General features: G+C 47.3%; 1 pseudogene; it reads left to right on the top strand.

Moving 5' to 3' along the window:
* Window positions 1-11,367: 11,367 nt before the first annotated feature.
* Window positions 11,368-11,612, top strand: LOC147710880 (small ribosomal subunit protein eS27 pseudogene; annotated as a pseudogene).
* The last annotated feature ends 7,244 nt before the right edge of the window (window positions 11,613-18,856 follow it).

Genomic DNA, 18,856 nt, shown 5'->3' with positions numbered 1-18,856 from the left:
TTTACAACCCAAAGTGGGATGGTCATTTGAAAGGGCTCTGCTACTGGATGAGGAGTATATTTCATTTATTAGGGAATGGATTTCGCTATTTATCGCTGAAAATCTAGGGACTGCTCCCATTGAAGTAGTATGGGACTCTTTTACAGCCGGTATCCATGGGGAAACTACGAGATACAGCTGCAATAGGCAAACAAAATCGAAACGCCATCTGCAGCGCCTGTACTAGGATCTAGAACAGGCAGAGGCAGCCCTGGTGGAGGCCGTTACTTGGGGCCTTGACATCGAAACAGCCCAACTTCAGGTTATTTTAGCTAAATCAGCTATAGGGGCTATCTCCGCTAAAAAACCGGCTGGAAAATACACTGTATGGAAAAACAAAGCCTGTGAATTGAGCGAAAAAGTGGGGCATAACTTAGCATTTCGTGCTAGAAAGCAGACAATATACAGTGATATCAAACTAATCTTCGATCCTGAGCTGGGCCCCATCTCCGAAGCAGGGGGATATGCTCGGCCTTCCAAAGATTCTGCCAGAAACAGTATGCTGAGGAGGAAATGGATTTGGAAGGGATAGTCATATTTATATCAACTGTCTATGGATAGTCTGGGCAGGGAGGATCGGGAGCACTTAAATCTACCCATTTCAATTGAAGAAATCTCAACAGCAGTATTGGGATTAGTATCTGGAAAGGCCGTTGGGGCGGATTTGATCCAGGGGTAATTTTACATACTTTTCTCTTCTACCCTTAATCATTTTATACTGGAGGTATTTCTGGTCATTCAGAAGGGTAACTCTCCTCCTGATTCATGGGCTTCAGCTAGGATGGTAGTGTTCCCTAAAAAGGGAAAAATAGTGAGTCAACTAGGATCCTATCGGCCCATCACACTAATTCATTTTTACACTAAGTTTTGCGCTAAAGGTTTAGCCTCCAGACTATCCAAAGTTATCAAAAAAAATTGTCTCACCTGTTCAACATGGTTTCATCCCGGTAATGGGCACTACAGACTATATTCGTCGGGTACTCACTCTGTTTGACGTGGCCAAAATCCAAGGAGACCTAATGGTGCTGCTGTTATTAGACTCTGAGAAAGCAATTGATAGGGTCTCTTGGCCCTATCTGTTGGCGATATTGGAGAAGAAGGGTCTAGGCGCGGATTTCAGATCATGGGTGAAGATGCTGAATATCAATCCTATGGCTAAAATCTCTCTAATGGGGGATAGAGTCAGTGATGGTTTAGATCCAGCGGGGGACAAGGCAGGGTCTTCCGTGCTCTCCCTTATTATTTGCCCTCTATGTAGACCCTTGAATCCTCAGAATTCAAAGTAATGCTTTTACTTCACCAATGGTCACTAGGGGCTGGGAGACAAACATTCTTGCTTACGTAGACGATCAGGAAATTGTTACCCCCGCTCCAAGTGAAGCAGTCCGGGAGATTGAAGAGGAGGCCGACTGCTTTGGACACATCACCGGATACCGACTTAATAGGGACAAAACCCAAAAACGTACAAATGAATGCATTAAGTTTGAGGATACACAGGTGGTCTCCAACGCAACATACCTGGGTGTTAATATTAGAGCTGATCCGGATGATGTGTTCAAGTGCAATTTGAGCCCACTAATTAATAAAAACCAAAGTCAAGATGGAATAATCTCAGACTCTCCCTGATAGGAAGGTGCAATTTAATCAAACTGATGTTTCTTCCAAGAGATTTGTATTTCTTTAGGGCTATACCCTTTGAGGTGGACAATTCTTGGTTCAAGGCTTTGGCTAGTATGATTGGGTGGTTTCTCTGGGCATATGCCAAGTCCCGGAGGGCCCTGAAGTACCTCCTTCTTCCCAGGGAACTGGGCGGGTGGGCAGTTCCATACTTTCGGTTGTACTACTGGGCCTCAGCACTACTGCAATTAACACCACTGCTGTTTGATCCACCTCAGGAAGAGCTCAGTCGAAATACGGTTCCCTCATGTTTTGAATCAACCATTGGTGCTTCAGTTTGTGGCTCATTGTTCCGGCAATTAGAATTCGGCTATTTTAAAAAGGTTAGGTTTAAGACACTGATATATGCTTTCACAATATGGACTCATTTTAGGAAAAAACTTGGGAGTGGTCGCTCCAGTTTCTTAACCCCTCTTTTTGATAACCCTCTGTAACCGAATATATTTCACGACTCGTATATGAAGCGATGGAGGACAAATTTAGGTCTATTTATTTTTGGGGATTTCTTTTTAGGTCTCGCGACCTATCAATGCGCGCAAGCGCATTGAGCGGAGCGAGAATTCAAGTGCTCAAAATACTCTTGAAACCAAGGGTTTCGTTCGTGCGGTTTTCTTGGAGTTCACGTGACCAAACAAGCACGCGCATCAGCCTCCCTCCCTCCCTCCTAATTGCAATTTTTTCACGGCCGCACAGCACATCAAAGGGCTTCTCCCAGCGTGTGCTGTGCGGCTTCTCCTCCCCTAATTATTCATGGCTCGGCCGTACTTTCAGTTTACCGGCCGCTCTTGTTTCCTTTGCTGCTTGCATTTCCACATTTGGCAGCTTCTTGCCCTTACCCGACGCTGTTTATTTATTTACGTTTAGTTTATTCATAATGAAAAGGCACTGGAATGATGCAGCCCACCCCGAGGATTGAACCCTATTTTCCTGCACCAAAGGCAGCAGCGTTATATGTTGAGCCACCTCCTCGCACCGTTTGTATCATGTGTTTTTTAATGGCTTTGCTAATGTCTTTGCTTTCGTCTTCCCACCACTCTCTATGATGCTTCTGTTCATGGAAGTTTAGCGCCAAACTCTTCAGATATCACCGTTCCACAGCCCGTCGACGCAGTAGTAAAAAGACCATTAAGATCAAACGGCTCACCAAAAGAAAATAACCACGAGCAAATAACTCGAGCAGAAAGCTAAGTCGTTAATACTTGACATATATTATCAAACAAAATGTGCGTTTAACATTAGTCCAATGACAAAAACACCCACTCTGAAGCAGAACCAAAATAACTTTTTTAATACACCAGAACTTGTTAATACGTAAAAAAAATATTTGTTTAAAGTCTAATCTCGTATACCTACTGGATTGGTAAAAGTGGTTATGTTTAACCCAGAATCCACCTCACACCAACACCCTACCTGCCATCACTTCCCACTCCAAGCCAGCCAGCCACCATTCTACATTCCAAAGCACAGTCTCCTGTTTGTCTTCTCCATTTACCCCTTAGTGCTAGGGAGAAGTCTTCGTGTATCACCTTAAACACATATGGCACATCAAATAGCCTTTTAACTAGTGCTCGTTGGTACACTGAAGCTGCCCAAGAGTACCTTTAGGGCTATACAAAGCTAAACATGAACTAACACACACCACCTTACTTCTCTCCCATTCTCTTCATCGACGCTTACCGCTCCCTCACCAGCGCTTTGAAGCACCGTTAGAGAAGCATGCGGTCCATGACATCTTTCTTCCACCATTCTATGCATTCTTCTTTTCTCCAGCTCCCATTGCAGCGTTTTGACGTTGCAACGGGGAACACGCGATACACAAATAATCTACGACATAACACCAACAAACAATTCATTACTCAAACAAAACCACTATCTCCACCAAACCAGACTCCACTGAGCACAATATCTCTATCTACATAAAATGGACACAAATATTCAAGGTGGTTTATTTAAGGTTTTCATTATTTACTTGAGCAATTTTTTTGTAACTACTGGCAAAAGCTAATTGTAAGAATTCTGTCAACTCCCTGTATATTTATCCTGTTTGAATTCGTAAGTCTCCAATACTCAATGTAAGCATCAATATGAGCTTCTAAAAGCTGTAAACTTCGCTCTCTGGTATACGAATCCACACAGGAAAAAGAGCGTCCGTGTAAAGGTTTTGGCAGCGAAGAGAACAAACAACAGCCGCTCTAAAAAAAAAAAAGAAAAACAGAAATGCGACTGTCGTGACATATTTAGCAGCAGGGTGTATTCCCTTTAAAAGATCTGCACTAACCATTCTTTGCACGAAGTCCGAGCTCGGGGTCTTTGCAGGTGGCACACAGACACCCAACTTCCATTTTTAACAAAATACTGCACTGTTTAAACAGGTTCGAAACCGAACTCTCGGTTTCACTATGAGCGGCTGTAAATCAATCCCACTCAGACAACCAACCCCCACGCTCCAGAGCAGGAATAACATGTTAAAAATAGGACCTTGCGCAGCCCGAGACCCCTATTTTGGGCACAAACTGTCCCCGTGTCAGGAAATAAGGGCAGATTTAGTACTCTTGGTACTCCTGCTGGCAGAATATCTGTGTTTGGCAAATCTGAAGGGAGATATCTCCATTTTTTGAGACACAATAAAACTTGCCGATCAAGGTTACTCCCCCAACTGATTTTGCTGGGAGTCCAGGAGCAAGAGGCTCTTCCCTCGACTCTCCCATCAGCTCCTTTTTGTATTTTTAGCTATGGCGGTATTGAGATTGTGCTGGGCAACTGTCTGGCTAGACCCGGCACCTCCACCATTTAGTCGCTGGCTGGCTCGGCTAATATCAGTGTATCAGACCCATAGGGCTGTGTTTGCACACAAAGGGCCCGAGCTAGGGAAAGGGTCTTCAAATTTGGGCCCCTCTGAGGGCATGGTTTATATCTCAAGGACAGGAATAAAATCTGTATTGGGTACTTTTGATATGTTATGATATTGCTAGGATATATGTAAGTTTTACTATATCTCTGGCTACTTACTCAACTTGTATTTGGGTATTTGCATTTGTTGTTTTGTATATGCTAGAATGGTGGGGGGGAATGTAATGTTCTTAAAAATACAATAAAGACGGTTTAAATAAAAAAAAACTAAAAAAAAACAAAAAGACCACAAAGGCTCACTCTACCAGAGCGGATGCGACTTCAGCGGCCCTCTTCACAGGAGTGACTTTGGAAAAGATCTGTCATGCTGCAACCTGGAGGTCCACTCATACCTTCATGCAGCACTACTACCTGGAATCCACGCAAGACGCAGATGCAGCGGTAGGCCAGGCGGTGCTTCGCCAACTCTTCCATTAAGGTAAGCCTCTTTCTAGCCTTTGGAAAGAGTCTTTTTAGGTTTCGCCTGGCGTCCGTTGCGCAGCAGTGTTCGCGCAGGCGAAATTTAATGTTCTCCGTATTGGGGACTTGAACCCGCCCCTTCTTCCATTGGCTAGCTCCATAAATGGAGGCTAGCCATTTGAAGACATCGTTGTCAATTACTCCTTCCCCCGTCACAACACGATTCGGGGGCGTTTCCGTGTCTTTTTTAAGTCCAGCATCTTTTTTCGTCATGGCATTCGGTGGGCGTTTCATCTGGCAGACTCCAGCCCTCACCCATGCTGTTTATTTCATATGCACGCTGTTTATTTAATATGCACACTGTTTATTTATTATGCACAAGATCTCAGATTAGTTATTCATAATTAAATGTTGCAGCCCACACCGAGGTTCTAACCCTGTTCTCTTGTTCCAAAGTCGGCAAAGTTATAGGTTGAGCCACCTCCTCGCACTGTTTGCTTTCACTTGTTTAAAACTACCACTCCTTCCAAGCTGGAAAATACCAGCTGTTGTGGTCCATTGGAGCTGCTGCAACACCTCATGTTGCATGGTCAATGAAGCCTTGAGTTCACTCAAGCAGACAGTAGGCATGGGAGGCATGCGGGGAATAGCGGGGCAGTTGGCAGCTAACATCGCCCGGCACGGGCTTACTGCTCTCCTTCCCTCTCGAATATTTTTTCTTTGCTTACTTTCTGTACATTAATTACTTTTCTCAAAATGTGTTTAGACGCAGTTGATTTAATTATTTTTACATTCTTGTTTTTTTATGTCCGTTCCCCTGCCGCTTCTCGTGTGCTTTGCTTTTTTTATGTCAGTTCCCCGAGGGCACAAGCAGGCATCCACTTCTGTGTTTTTGCTTCTTTACTGTCTGTCAATTGCCAGTGTTTCTAGTCTACTTCATGCCTTGCTGTTTCCGCTTTTTAAATTTATGTAACCCTAGTACTAGGGACACGAGAGTTTAATGCGGTATGCAGCTTGTCACAGGACACTAGATCAGTTGTGAAATTATACATCGTTTGTTTCCTTGGAAATGCCATCATTCTCTTACAGCGCCTCGGTCCCTTTGTGCGCTGACTTCAAGCAGCCGTGCTCGCTGAATCTGAGGCCACGAAGGCGGGGCGATAAAAGCGCCCGTTGCATGAGGGCTGTGAAGTTACTGCCGCCATCAGCCCCGAGTCATTGGAAGACGCCTTTTTGTTGTGAACTACAAAACATGCAACGTGAGATTATGTTAAGAGGCAAAGAACCACATTAGTCAAGCAACACTCCAGAGCGGGGACGGGGGAGGCGGGGGGTATTCTGATATCACTTCACCTTCCTCAAGACAGCGGGAAGTAATGTCTACATCAGGCCTTTACAAAACTAAGCTAGCGTGCCTCTCTTCTGAAGAGGGTTCTAAATACCAGTTGTCTATATCTATTGATAGGCATTGTTCCAATAGTGAAACATCGCATATTGACCTTCAACAATGTAGGACAGGGGCGGAGCCAGGCCGGCGGCCAAGATTGTCGCCCGGGTTCCCGGCTCCGTTGACCCTCTCCCCCTGCTGTCGGATCCAGCTGTTGAGGCGGCGCTGCCGACACATTCTTGGACGTCGGAGAGGGACCTGACCCACCGAGAGTGACTCCAGAGGCTCTCCGAGCTCCGGGGACAGAGATATGCCTTCCCGGTCGGTGTGGCCTACGCGGGTCCCAGAGCCGGGACCTCGAGTGATACTGTTGCCGGCCGCGAGTGGAACAACAACGGCCAGGAAGACCCAGAAGGTGCCGGTCACCCGCCGGGGCGTGTTGCCCTGCCCCGAACAAGAACCTAACTTTCGTTGCTGCGTGCCGTCCCCCCATGCCGGATGGACCTCCCCCCCTCCCCCGAATACTGCCTTGCGAAATTAAGACATGTTACGCCGCTCTTTGTCTCCCTGATGGAGCTTAGCGCGACCCGCGCTTCGGGTGATCGAAGCGGGGTGGTACATGGCGATTTGGCGTCGCTCGGAGGCACTGGGTGGCATGGATGGGACCTTCGGTGGGGCAGTTGAGATGCCTACCACATTGTGTGCAACCGGGGGGACGCTCGGATGAAGCCCAAGATGGCGGCTCTGGTGTGGGCTCCGGTGGCATTTATGCCGTGAGCCCCATTTGGTAGCGACATCCCCATGGAGCCGTACCCGCCCGTGGTGATGGCGACGCGCATTTCAACAGGAGCGCGGAGATCGGATGCCCCCCCCCGTGTTTTGGTAGCACAACGTGTGGATTGGGTTCACATGGCGATCAGACCCCGGCACATGTGGAAGTACGAGAGAGCCTGAAGTCGGTATTTTCTCCAGGTGACTTTGGTTCAGTGACTCCCTCTACAATCTTTGGTAAGGCCCGGATGGGTGTTTCTACACGACCCTACATGTTGCTGATAAGTGAGAGTTTGTGCGTAAGGTCTCCTTGAACGTTACAAAGGGAATCGTCGGAATGGCGCCTGGTCCATGGGCGCATGGAGTGGTCGGGGATTCCATCGGAAGTGAGGCTTGTGGGGACTCATCTGTTGCCCTTTCTCAGATGGTTGACGTCGTCATGCAGCCCAGACAAAGTGAACTGCCTACTCTTTCTGAACCGGACTTTGTCTTGCTGCGCGGGAGGCGGTCGTTAGCTGTGAACGGCTTTGGCATGTGTCGTGTCCTGGTGTACTGCAAGATTTCCTGCCTTTCTCCGGACATCCATGACTATTGTACTTTTGGTATTTTAATTGTTTGGCTACGCTTTGTATGGACTGGGACACGTCTCTGATTATGGCCGAGTGGGTCTGGGTTGCAAAATGGTGATCGTTTTCTTCAGCTGCTGAAAGGGGGGGCCCTCATCGAGGTTGGGTGACTGGGTGTGCTGGCGTGGCGACTGGTGTTCTGTTTCGGCGGGTGTCCTGGATATTCTGCAACAGCGCTGTTATACTTGTAAGCTATGCGGGGGGGCCGGGGGCCTGTACTGGGGACCCCCAATATATCTTTTTCTTTTATATTTCCCCTCTCTTCTATATTTCGGGTTCCATACACTGGGCGACAGGCACGCTGCTAAGGGGGAGGCCGTAGCCTTAGGCAGGGGTGCAGGGTGGGGGGATAGGAGGAGGGTACTAATGTTTTTCCCTTTTTATGTTTCATGGGCCTCTTTTTTCTCCTTTGTTTCTCTCGGCTTTCCCTTCACTTTTCCACTTCTTCCGGGAACCGAGTACTAGGCTGCTCCCCGTACGTCCTAATGGTACAAATTACAAGGGTGGATGTCTCTATAAAGTTTTACGTTACAGCGGGCATACACTGTACTGGTGGGCGAAATGTACAGCTTATTGTTTATCCTGATTAATGTGTGTTAGCACCAACGTCCTGCCTACAGTAGTCCTGACCGTGAATATCCTGATTTGTGATAACCCCTTGCTTTGGTATTACTGGATTGTGCGGCACCAGATCCTGTTCTTTCCTACAACTCTAAAAGAAACCTCTTTAATCCTGGTACCATATGGTACAGACATTATCCTGAGCTACAACGGGGCATTTGGGAGGCGGATTGCTGCACTCTTATGGCTTGATTGATTTGCTTTGACCGTCTCTGAACTACTGGCCGGCTGTGATTGTTTTAGGCCTGTGATTGTAACTGCTTTACGTACTAATAAAGGTTTACCAAAAATTAAAAACAATGTAGGACAGCAGACAGCCTTGGCTCACTGCACCTGGCCCCGGCCCTACTTGAGCGCCAAGAAGGTGGGTATGCTGAGCTGTCACTGTTTTGTCACTCCGCAGCCACCAGTATTCAGCGCCAGCAGAGTCGCACGAGTATTCAGGGCGCTGAGCCACAGTATATTAAGCAAAATAAATAAAACTGTGTGCCCGAGCGTTCAAATCAAACGCTTCTTTGAAACACTCAACCAATCACATGACTCGATTTGCACACCACTGACAATAAGTACACACTTGTTATTCTTTTATATCACCTCATGCCTTTTTCATACACCTCTCTGCACTCCCTCATACACGAACCCCACAAACATCGCACTCCCTCACACTAGAACCCAGGGGCGTGACAGTGCGCTCTACCCGTGTCTGTCTGCGCGTCGCTCTCTCCTGGCTGTCTGCTTCACCCCCTGCCTGCCAGTTTGTCTGGGCAGCTAGTTGGACAGACAGACCACAGAGCGAGATGTTGAAGGACACATCACCCCATGGGCACTCCATAACTGCAGAGGTGTGTTGCAGGAATACAACATGACCGGTCATACTTGAGGAGTTTGACTTTTTCGCAACCCCCCCCCCCCTGCACTCCGTTGTCCGTGTTTTCTTTTACACCCCCCGACCACAGTCCGCTGTCCGTGAATTTTCACACAGTTGTAAGGAACCAATGTCAGGACTCGGCAGCAACAGCAGCACATTCCCCTTTTTACAGCAGCGGAAAAGCTAATGCAGCTGTTCAAGGCAACAAAGGGCCCAGGGAGGAGCCAAGGCTTGGGGGAGACTGGCTCAGGCGCTCACAATGAGCCTGCGGCCTACTAATGTGATCTGCTGGGACGAGGCAGCAGCACCAGGGTGTGGATGTGTGTAGTTTCAGGTAACACTTGCTCCACTCCAGCAAGGAGCCCAGGGGGAACACATGCCGAGCTCGGTGTGGGGAGGAGGGCACATGGGAACGGTGTATTATAAAGGAGTGCATGCCACAGTGTTGATATGTTATCAGTGTTTATGTTCCGCCTTAAGCCAATAGCAAGGCATAGAAGCTTCCTTAAACAAAGTGGGCGTATTGTACAGTTCTGGATTTTCTATTGGCCACTTTTGTGGGAGAACTCTGAATGTTAGGCAATTATCGAACAAAATAGTGTGGGCGTTGTAAGGTGTTCACATTTTGAGAAGGGAGTAGGGAGCATTACCAGGGCTTTAAGTGGGATAAAATAACTGGGGGGGTCTCCCGTAGGGGCGTGGCCAATGTAATCAAGGGCGTGCCTTAACCACATCGCTGCTGCACATTTTCCCCTCCGGTGCTGAAGACTTCAGATTTACATCGTTTCATGACGAGTTCAGCTCGTCATCAGCACAGCTCCACTGTGCCTCATGACGAGCTGAGCTCGTCATGAGCATGGAAAGGGTTAAAACACAAGCCAAAAATCGGTACTTAGCTTATTGTGCTGCCCCACTTGTATTTTGCTGCTTCTGTCCATTGTGGCTCTGTGTATGTGTGTGTGACTCTGTTTGTGTGTGTGTGTGTGTGTGGCTCTGCGTGTGACTCTGTAGGTATGTATGTGTGAGGGACTCTGTGTGGCATTTGCGAGAGATTAAGCTATTGGCATTGTAAATTACAGTGCCATTTATTTATCTGTTTTCAAAACCAGTACATGTATTTATATAGCGCAATTCACCGACCCGGTATCTAAGCGCTTGCTTAGGGAACCCGTCCTGGTATTCCCCTGTGAGATAACCCTGGCAGGTTATCCACAAGGTGAAAGCCAGGCATCACACCGCGAGGAGCCGTTGTGGAGATTAAGCAAGCTATTGCCCAGAGTCGCAGAGTGTGAACCCGTGAATCGAGTAGGCACCGGAACGAGAATTGTCGAGTCCGTGGACATTTTAGGACTCAAGACCCACCGAGCCGAAAATTTAACCCTGGTCCAGGGCTGACCTCTGCTTCCAGGTCTGCCTCCTCTAACCAGTGAGCCACACTTCTCCACCACACATAAATAAAAATGTTGTAATTTACAATGCCAATAGCTCTAACTTTTTTAAAGGCGAGACCGTTGCATTGTAAATGCTTGTTGTTCCTTTGGTGGTTTTTCATATACAAGAATGTATTAAAAAATATAAAGGATATCTATGTGAAGTGTACTATTGGTTACACTATTCTCATTTGTTGCCTCTCGCTAAGGCTGTGTATTTGGAAATGCTGCTACATAAGTGATGTTTTATTCCGTGCATCCATTAACCCTTTCGATGCTCATGACGAGCTCAGCTCGTCATGATGCACAGTTGAGCTGTGCTGATGACGAGCTGAGCTCGTCATGAAACATGGAGTAAATGAAAAGTCAGCACAGGGGGGGAAAACGCCTAGCAGCCAAGGTGTTAACATAACAGTACGCACAGATAAAGCCCTCCGGGGGGGGGTTCTTATTATCTAAGATTTTGTGGGTTCACTATGTGTTAAGTCTCCCACCATCCGCTACAGCCATACTTCAAAATAGGATGTGGCTGCTTGTTGTCTGATTCAGGCATGTGAATCTATGAAATATGCCCCAATACTGGATAAGAAAATAAGTTGCTTACTTGTAGCCTTTCTGGCAGCGGCTATGTCTGCGCAAACATGCCTCTCTCAAAAGATCTCTTGCATCCGTCTCCCGAGGAGGAGAAGAGGAAACACAAGAAGAAGCGTCCGGTTCAGAGTCCAAACTCTTACTTCATGGATGTGAAGTGTCCAGGTTGCTGCAAAATCACCACTGTATTTAGTCATGCACAAAAGGTGGTCCTGTGTGTGGGCTGTTCTACGGTTGTTTGTCAGCCGAAATGGGGGAAGGCGAGGCTCATGGAAGGTTGCTCCTTCAGATGAAAACCGCACTAGGTGCCACCGGCATGCTGAGTGACGATGGGTAGAACTACCTGCACAGTATGTAGCACAGAACATAAGTTCAGGAGCAGAGCGTTGAGCTGTGGTGGACAAGTGCAAACAATATAGAGAAGGGACAATGAAATCTTAATGTTTGATGGAAATATTGGGCTCTCATACACTGTGCCTGTAGCCTTATCCATCTGACTCAATAAATTTGGATATAAATCTAAAAACATTTTTTTTTTTAAAGTTGCTTACCTATAACTACGGTTATCCAGTATTAGTATCTTTCTTAGATTCACATGCACCCACCCTCCATGTAGAGGCTGTTTCCTTGATACATTAATAAACTCACTTCTCACTTGTGCTGGGGAAATCTGAGGGAACCTGCCTCTGCTGGGAAGGTTCTAGAGGGTGCTAGCAGCTGATTGGCTGCATTCAACATTTAGTCATTTTTTTAAAAGGACATGGATAGGCTATACTGAACATAGTTCAAGGCCATTATAGCCTATGGCATTATTTGAATACTGCTTGACTATGGTACCGTGGGACTTCATCTCGACGACGAAGAATGATTGAGGCATGTGAATCTAGGAATTATACCAATACTGTATAACCGTAGTATATGACAGAGACACGTCAGTGATAGATTCCTTACCTTAGAATATCCCCAGGCGTCAGGCTGGATCGGAAAAGTTTTTCTGCTTAGCAGTACCTCTGCTCGCCAGTAGGTCGTAGGCACTGGGATGACGTCACAGAGAGTACTTAGGCGCCACCCATGCGCGCTGATAACAGTTCTTTCTTTTTCTGTGCCGAAAGCGCCGTTCCGGATTGAGCACGTACCTCGGTCGCTTTTTGACCACTTTTTTTTTTAGACTTCTTGTCTTGCTCTATCCTCTTGTATGAATGCCTGGCTTTACGTCTTGTGGGTCGTGCCACCATAATGTCTGTGACGGACCCCTATGACGTCTGCCTCTACTGCCTGGAGAATGACCATGACTCCCGGGATTGTCTGGACTGCTGGGCTATGGCCCGAATGCTTTGCGGGAGCGGCATCGGAAGTTACTGGAGGTCCGGCACTCCTCTCGCCGCCGCTCAGGGTCTAGAGGCCACCCGTGGGACCGCTCATGGGACCGGGGCCGTCGCTCCTCGGACTCTAGGTCTTCGCCTTCAGAATCCGGTAAGCGACGCCATAAGAAGTCGAAGAAGCGTGTTCGCTCTCCGACGCCCCCGTCGCTCCTCGGAAGCGGACGTGGAAGACAGGGGTTCTGCCCCTGCAGCTCCTCTGGAGCCTGGGAATTCCACGGCCTACCCGCTTTTACCGAGTCCATCGGCGATTCCGGAACAGCTGCAAGAGTATCTTGCTGCCATGGACCGCCTGTTTAGGCCTCTGGCTCCTGCGGGCACCGGAGTCCCGTGTCCAGATCCTGCTGGCCTGGCGGCACCGCCTCTGGCGCCAGCCCCAGAGCAACTGGATTCAGCGCCCTCTGCTCCGGAGCCACAAGGTGCAGCACCGCTGGCTCCGGCCCCGGCGCTGCCCTTGACTCTGGCCCCAGCGCCGCCCCGGGCTCCACCAGAGGTGCCGCACTGGGTACTGTTTATCCCGCCCCTGCCCCAGACCATTTTGTTCCGGCCTGGGATCCGCGAGGCCCCGGCTGGCGCTGCTGCTGCTGCTGCTTGCGCCACTGGGACGCTCTCCGGCTCTGGCCCTGACGCCGCGACCAGCTCCTTCTACCCCAGAGCCAGACGAGGACTGGGGACGGCTCTGAGGACCCCCTTGCGCAGCAGTGTGACTCCAAGCAGAATTGAGTGGAAGACCTTCAGGATGCGGATGACCTTGATGTGTCTTCGGACCCGGGGTTTGCCTCCCCTCCGCCTACTATGGAGGAGGGCGTTTCCTACACCATGGTGCTGCGTCGAGCTGCAGAGGCCCTCCACCTCGACCTTCCTATGGTGACCCTTAAGACCAACCTCTTTAAGTAGGTGCTCCAGACAGCGGCTACGGTGGCGGAGCCGCTGCTCCCTTTCAATGAGGCCCTTACCGAGGTCCTCTTGGGTACTTGGTTGCGGCCGGCCTCGGTGGCGCCGGTGGATAAGAACGTCGCTAGGCGTCATCATCCGGTACCTGGCAATCCCGCCTTTTTGACCACTCACCCCATGCCTGAGAGCCTGGTCATTCATTCCTCTACATCGCAGAGTACCTTTCCCTCTGCTCCGCCGGATAAGGACTCTTAAGCAGCTGGACCATATGGCAAGAAGTTGTTCTCAGCCAGTTTCGGGTTGAGATCGGTTAATACCACCTGCTTGTTGGGCCGTTACTCCCACGCAGTTTGGGATTCAGTGGCAGAGGTTCTGCCTTAGTGCTCCGAGGAGGTCCAGGCTGTCCTTTCCCAAGTGATTGCAGAGGGCAAGGATGCAGCGAAGTTTGCCATCAGGTGTGGTTTGGACACCGCTGATTCGTTGGGCAGGGCAATTTCCACGACGGTGGCGTTGCGGCGCCACGCCTGGTTCCCTTCCACTGGGTTCTCACCCGATGTCCAGGGCTCGCTCATGGACATGTTCTTTGATGGCTCCCGTTTCTTTGGCGACAAGGCGGACAGTGCCCTGGAGCGCTTTAAAGTCAGAGACATTGACTTAGATTCATGGATCCTCTTCAGATGTGAGAATGATGATGTAGTGCTGATTAAACTACACTTGTCATGAAATATACCTGTGTATGTGTCATACATTACCTAGAAATATCGTCGTGTTATTTCTGTCGGTCTCAATCTACCATCTAGTGCTGCTGGTCCTGTTGCCTGGGGCTCTGCATGTTCTTGGTCGTCATCTATGTTCTCGTGATGTGTCAACTCCACCTCTGTGCCTTCCTTGGTAGCAAGATTGTGCAAAATGGCACAGGTCACTATTATTTTGCAACACAGGATGGGGGTGTACTGTCGTGCACCTCCACTTTTGTAGAGGCAACGGAACCTGCTCTTCAGGAGTCCAAATGTTCGCTCCACTATGTTGCGAGGGGACCTGTGTGCCACATTGTATCGCCTTTCTGCTCTGTTGGTTGGGTTGAGGTACGGTGTCAGCACAAAGGAACGCAGGGCATATGCACTATCACCTGGGAGAGAATGAGAGGTACATGAGTTACATTCACATTGCACATTTAGCTGACATCCATTTCAGGGTGTGTACAACTTTTTTACCTAGCAGATATCCATCTCCAAAATCTCCATTCAGTAGCCGTGTGTATATTCCGCTGTTCTGGAATATGTAGGAGTTGTGCGTGCTCCCTGGGAATTTGGCAACTATGTCGGTGATGATGTTCCCTGCATTGCATATCACCTGCACATTGATGGATTGCGTAGACTTACGTTTTCTGTATATGTGTTCGGTGGCTGCAGGTGGGCATAGGGGAATGTGGGTGCCATCAATGCAGCCTATCACATGCGGGAAGTGTGCCAGTCCATAGAAGTCTGTTTTAGTTTTAGCAAGTTCCGCAGGTGTGTCGGGGAACTGTATGTAATGTCCCATTCTCTGCGTCATAACATCCAGGAACTTCCTGAAAAAACTGGACAGACAGCTCTGGGATACACCTCCTACTGCAGCTATCACACTCTGGTAGCTCCCAGAGGCAAGCAGGTGTATGCTACACAGCACCTGGACATGGGGTGGGATGGCGTGGGCCCTGGGTGTTGGGTGATCCAGGTATGGGTGGAGGTCCCTTATTAGGTCCATGATGGTTGTGGGGTGCAGCCTGTACCTCTGGAGTATCTCAGGCTCAGTCAATTGGAACAGAGTGATCCTCTGCCTGTACACCTGCTCCTCCCTTTGCCATACCCTCAGACCTGCAGCCTGTAGCCTTCGCCTCCTCGCAATCACATAGAGTGCCGCCATTTTGCCAACACTGTTGCATTTTGGGCCCTTTTTTATAGCATGCACATGGTTACCACCTGCTTTCAGTCCATGGTAAATACCGACTCTTAAATATCGAATTTCAATGAATTCGGTATTTTTGGCCTTTCCTACATCTCGATGGGCATTTTTTCCGATTTCTTATTTACCGATTCGGTGAATAAGGACTCGGTAAATTACGTATCGGTAAATTACGATTCGGTAAATATGTATTCGGTAAATACAGAGTCGGTATTTTACCGATTCATATTTACCGATTCTGTATTTTTTTGACACCTACATCTCTTTTTCGCTATACCGGTCGGTAACGGCAGATTTTACTGATTTTGGGCTGTTACCGACCGGTATTTGGCTACCTACATCTGGCCTTATCTGTTTAGATCGTGACATGGAAAAGTTTTTTTAGCGATCGTATTTTTGGAGTCAGGCGCAAGACACATATTGCTGGTTTTGGAAGTCAGCCGGCCCTGGCAGTTACAAATCAATAGTTTCCTAGCACGACTGTGCCCACGTGTTTTCTGAACTAAAACTGCACTGTCTTCCCCCCGTCCACCTGAAAACCGACCTCCATGCAGAACATTAAAGGAATTTCTGTTAACGATCTTGCCATTGCAACCAAGATGCACACCCTTAAAAAAACTAGTATACAACCAATGGAACTTGCCACCCCCTATAGTGTCCTATTTTTGCGGATGGGGACAATCCCAAACTGCCGTAGATCATTTTAAATGAAAGCATTAATACGTCGCCCCTTCCCTACTCTAAACTGAATGCATCTGACCTCTTCCTACAACGCGGCCTGTAATGCTGCAGTTTGAACAATCCATGTAGTGAACGTTACGCCATTATTTAACCTTGCCGCACTGAATCTTTCTGGGCTTCAATACCCAGGTGCCAAAGACTGCATCTCAGAAAATGGGTCTGATTCATGGTGGGGTAAAAATCATCGTCATCACGCGTATTGATGTGTTTTAGATGCTGGCCCCTCGCACCCTTTTTCTTTAGGTTATAACGGTGTTTCAACTGAAGGTTGGAAAGGCTTAGTACACTGTCCTTTAGGCGAAAATAGGCTAGTGTTATGAAATTGCGCTTTGTGTGTAGGGACTATCTCTGAGTACGTGAAATGTTTGTGTAGTATGCACATGTGTGTGTCATATACGTATGGGCCCATGTGAGAATGCTTTTGTATGACTGGGTAGCTGACAAAGTGACGTTCATTAGCGACAATGATGAATTTCGATTTTTGAGCTGACCAAATGAAGAAGTGAAGGGCCCCTAAGTTCGGGTTTGTACTATGTCCCACCAACTAGAAGCTAGCGACATTGTCATGTTTGAGATTTACCTCTTCTTCTTCCATCCACATAGAAACATAAGAGCTGTGCCATTGTACATCTGACTGGCATCCCAACTTTACACCTATAGATCAGCTCGAACTATCGCTGGTAGATATTGGGGGACCCCACCGTAAGTATTAGTACGACTGCACTTGTGTCTAGCCATCAGGAAAAGAAAGTAAGTATTTTCAGGTCATCTGCTTAGATCTTCTACTGTCAAAGGGGAAGGAAGGAGCCTGGCCCCTGGGTAAATTGAGATGAACTAGGAGATGCGCGATGTGCATGAAAAAGTCCCTTTTTGTGTAACTAACGCTGCGTTTTTCGTGCTTGGTGCATGTATTGTCACGTCCTATTGCGTATTTTGTGTATACAAAAACTGTGCATTTTGTGTTTTTCTTTGGTTTATGTGCTTAAATGTATGAATTGTCCTGTACTGTTCTACGTGGTAAGTGCACTGGATAAACTTGTTGTAGTGCACTCACTCTCTCACTCTCTCTCTTTTTGAGCCTGTCCAGGAATGACCATGCTGGGATCAATTCCATGTGACAAATGGGTAGATTCACTCTTAGCCGTTCACTTCACAGAATGCTGTGAATTTGCTTTTGAATAAATGACGACACTGTACCTCACAAGTACACGTCTAATTGGCTTCAACACAAGTGTTTGAATAAATTGACAAACAAAGAACTATATTTTGCCATGTTACTACCCCTCCTTTCTGTAAAATGGTGGAATTTAATTGGCTGAAAATGAAAGGATGGGTAAGACGACTGATGCCCCCTAATCTGACCCTTAAAAGGGAGCTATATGTCAGTGGCGTTTGTTTTAGATACCTTAGTAGCACCACTATCATCGTTCATGTTACTGCACACACTGCACATAAGTAGTGTGACCAAACTTCCCCGTTTTGCCAGGATGGTCCCAGTTTGGTACCAGCTGTCCCAGAAACATTTCAAGAAATGTAGCTCATGTCCCAATTTTTTAAGATAATCGACAAAAATTGGTGGGAGGTGTTTTCCTCGTTCTACGAAACCGGGATAGTTAGCCATTGTTTCCAGGAAACAATTTGATTAGCAGGCAAGCCGCCACGTTTAAAATCGCAACTTATGTATGTTCTTACTGACTGTTCTGTAACTCTCTGCTAAGGAGCGCGCTCATCGCCCGAAGTAACATAGTATTCCTTCTCCCAATTTTCTGAAATGTCCTTGGTTGTTTTGGTTTTAGAATTCTGGTCACCCTACATATGAGTTGTAACGACATTGCCAGGCCTTCATTTACTAGTGAAGTAACTAGATTGCAAAGGATGGCGCAGAAATGAGAAAAATGTTTATAACTAGCATTTGCAATGCAATAGGTCTCACATTAGGAAAGTTTGAGCTATTGGTCTTGTAAATGACACATTTTTTATTTGTGTTGGTTTTGAAAATAGCGAAATTAATAGCTTTGTCATTTACAATGCCAATACTTTTAACTTTTGCAAATTTGACATCTATACCATTTGTAATGCAACGTGTTTGGATTTACGTGACTTAGATGTATTGATATTACGAATAACAATGGCTTTTAATTTCTTTAAATAATTCATTTTTAAATAAAAGTTATTGTAATTTATAATGGCAATAGCTTAAACTATTGTAAATAACTGTCGTGAAGATTATGTTCAGTGTATTTTATTGTGACGAAAATCCAAGAACAGAAGTGAAATATTAAATTATTTTTGTTACAAACATATTTGAACCAGTTGTTGAATGGTTGCATAGATTGATACTGTGGTGGCGCTGGGTGATGTGGTGGCGACAAGTGATGCTGTGGCATTCAGTGATGCTGTGGTAGCACATAGTGATGTTGTGGTGCCCCTGAGTGATGCTGTGGTGGTGCGATCTAGATACAGTGAGGGCGATAGATAGCTAGAGAGAGGGCGAAAGATGGATAGATTGAGGGCGATAGATAGATTTGTGTGTGTGTGTGTGGTTGTGTGTGTGTGTGTGGTTGTGTGTGTGGTGTATG

The sequence above is a fragment of the Lissotriton vulgaris genome, chromosome 5 (assembly GCF_964263255.1).
Source record: "Lissotriton vulgaris chromosome 5, aLisVul1.2, whole genome shotgun sequence".
In the NCBI taxonomy this organism is placed as follows: domain Eukaryota; kingdom Metazoa; phylum Chordata; class Amphibia; order Caudata; family Salamandridae; genus Lissotriton; species Lissotriton vulgaris.
This window is presented reverse-complemented; position numbering and strand designations above follow the sequence as displayed.